At 38.6% G+C, this 3,111-nt stretch overlaps 1 long non-coding RNA gene across 1 annotated transcript in view; it reads left to right on the top strand.

The window, feature by feature from the left end:
* Window positions 1–2,673, top strand: part of LOC104849686 — a 17,448-nt gene extending 14,775 nt beyond the window's left edge. The window contains exons 2-3 of the long non-coding RNA XR_776834.1: window positions 834–922; window positions 2,386–2,673. This is a non-coding gene — a long non-coding RNA (uncharacterized LOC104849686). The remainder of the gene's footprint in view (window positions 1–833; window positions 923–2,385) is intronic.
* The last annotated feature ends 438 nt before the right edge of the window (window positions 2,674–3,111 follow it).

The following is a 3,111-nucleotide window of genomic DNA, read 5'->3' as shown; positions in this document are numbered from 1 at the left end:
TTTTTTAAGATAATGTGTGAGCTTGTGAGATGGTTAACCTTGACTGTTAATTTGCTTGGCTTGTGAAATGTTCAAGATATTTGTAAAGCACCTTTTTGGGTCTGGGTGGGTCCTAGAGATATGATTTTAGGAAATATTTCTGGTCCCTTGCCCCTTACTCCTTGCTTGTTCTCCTCTTATCTCTTACAGTGAGTTGAGCAACTTTCCTTTGCCATTTCTTCCCATCAAGATGTTTCTGCTTTGGAGCCCACTGACTTAAGACTGAAATTTCTGAAATCACAAGCCAAAATTAACCCTTTCTCCTGAAAGGTGTAGGGGAGGTGGGAAGAGTAGGGGAAAGGAAATAAGGGAAATGAAAAAAATCTGAGAAAACAAAAAATGGAAATAAGGTTTTTGCAAATAAGGAAGGGAGGAGGGGGTGAAGGGAGGGCAGGGGTATGGGGAAAAAATGAGAAGTAAGACCTGTTATGTAAAGGTACAGAATCCCAATGATGAATTTAACTGTACAGCATACCTAAAATGTACCAATAAACTCAATGAGAGAAAAAAAGTTCGTGTGTAAAGTATTTTTCCCCTGGAATAAAAAGTGGCCTAAAATGGCTTTTTTATTGTCCTATCTTTGTCTAATAATCACCCATCTTCATGGAAATATCAAAACACTCACCTAAAATCTGTAAAACTCAAATATATAATCTTTTTTTCGGGGGGGGGCCTTTTATGTGATTCACTTGCTCCTTCTCTGACACCTGCGATAGTTACATTTTTTTCCTCTGGTATTTAAAAAAGTTTTCATTCATTAAACAGGCATAATTATGTGTGCTTATTATTCATAGGTGATCTTATCAGCATATCTTTTCCCTATGACAATCAGAGGTCCAATGCCAAAGCTCCCACCGTGAATGTCACCTAAATCTTGTACCAGGTAGGTACAACTGAATTGGAGTTTACTCTTGCCAATAATTATCTAAAATGTAATATCAAGTTTATTTCTATCTTCTTTGAATCTACAATTTCTCATGAAAATACTTGGAGTTTAGTACAGGTATATATTGAAGTATGAATGATAGACCATACAAAAAATGTTTCTCCTTATTTCAACTAATCTTCCTAGGGATCATTTTTAATGTTTCCAGCAATGACATTTCCAGTGAAACTCAACTGAAGCATTTGTTTAGTTATTATTCACTCTTACTGTTAGTGGTGCTGTCTCTTACATTCGTAGTCTTGCCTTTAAAAGCGTTTGTTTATTCTTTGTAGCTAGATTTTTTAATGCAGGTGATGGCCAGCAATGCACAAATAGGTCACATTGCCGAATCCACTGCCTTGAATCACTCGCAAAGTGTTGCATCTGCAGTTCTCTCACTGGAGTTTCCTAGGGAGAAGTTTTCAGGGATCTGTATGTGGCCCTTCCTCCACATACGTAAACTGCAGGATTACATCATGTGTTAATTAATGTTCCACTGAGAAATGGAATAGGTATGGAAAGAAAAACAGGAAGGAAGGAAGGAAGGAAGGGAGGAAGGAAGGAAGGAAGGAAGGAAGGAAGGAAGGAAGGAAGGAAAGGAGAGGAGGAAATGTAGTGCAGTAACTGGCTCACATGATCATAGCCGCCAAGAAGTCTCATACGTCATCCTCAAGCTGGGAAAGCAGAACAATCAGACTGTAATTCAGTCAAAGTTCAAAGGGCTGATAGAAGTCCTAGATTCTGAAGACTCAAGAACTATAAGCTCCAATATCCAAGAGCAGAGAAAAAGAATGTTGCAAATATGGAAGAAAGAAACAAGGTCCCTTCCTCCACTTTTTTGTGCTATTAGGGCCCTTCATGGACTGGATGATGATGCCACCCACAGGTGTAAGTAAGGGTCCTCTTCTTTACTCAGCCCACTGATACAGATGATAACTTCTTGGAAGAAACCTTCACAAGCACACCCAGAAACGACGCTTTGTCAGTCTTAGATGCTTCCCCTTAGCTAGTCAAATTGGACACAGTTATCCGTCCCACCATGGTTCTAGTTGCATATTAGTCTCCTCTAGTAGCTGTGAGGGAGCCCTAAGTTTGAAAACTCTTCCCAGCACTTCCTCCCCTCACTGCTGGTCTGATACATTGTTCCTGTTAAATGTGACCTTGTCCGTGGCATTAAGCAGGTTCTCACATTTCAGACAGAGTAAATGATGACTTCAGAATTCATGGGGTGTTCTTGGAACACTGTCTCAGAGCCTATGCTATTAACATCATCTATTCTGCTCGTGTCAAAGATACAGCCAGGAAGCTCATTGCCTAAGGCCCAAGACTTTCCAGCTAAATTCTTTCTGTAGATCAAGCCAACAGAAAACTCTGCCTCTGTTTAATTTCTCCTCAGCTCAAACACTTACTTTTTTTTGCAGGCTTTAAAATACTTCAGATGTAGAGTTACCAATCTTTGACATGCAAAATTATTGAAAAAAAAAATTTCAGCACTTACACCCTTGGGAAAGTGTTGCTAAACCGGAAGGCATGAAATCATTTAGAATTCACAATTCATTTCTCTGAAATGCCAAGAACAAGGCCATTAATGCTCACAATGCACAGAGACAAGCCCTCCAAGGAGAAATGAGTGCAGGAATACTCAAAATGGAAGCCTGGAAAGATGAACTACAAAATATTATTTCAGCTTCAATCCAGCCAGAGAGACCCGCAACCCACGAGCATGTTCTACACCTCATTGCAAAGCAGTTTCTCATTGTATTGTGGACCTAAACCATTGTCAATTAATAGTATTTAAATGGAAATCTCATTGTTGTATTTCATAACTGTTAGGGAGAAAATGACACATTCTTTTTTGTACAAGATACAGTGAAAAATTTAAAGTACAAAATAACAAGACAAAAACAAGCTTATACTGCTTCTGTAAGAGTTCATCATGATCAACATTTTGGAGAACTTCCCTAAAGGCATTACTCATCTATCGATCTAATCTCTCTCTCTCTCTCTCTCTCTCTCTCTCTCTCTCTCTCTCTCTGTCTCTCTGTATATTTTAAGAAACTCTCTCTCTCTCTATCTGTCTATCTGTATATTTTAAGAAAAGATTTAGTACCTCATCATTATTGAGATCATGAAAGTTTTGAGATTTT

Source organism: Fukomys damarensis, unplaced genomic scaffold, assembly GCF_012274545.1.
Source record: "Fukomys damarensis isolate Sample0158 unplaced genomic scaffold, DMR_v1.0_HiC HiC_scaffold_29, whole genome shotgun sequence".
NCBI lineage: Eukaryota > Metazoa > Chordata > Mammalia > Rodentia > Bathyergidae > Fukomys > Fukomys damarensis.
Note: the sequence above shows the minus strand (reverse complement) of the source record. Positions and strands in the feature narration are given on the sequence as shown.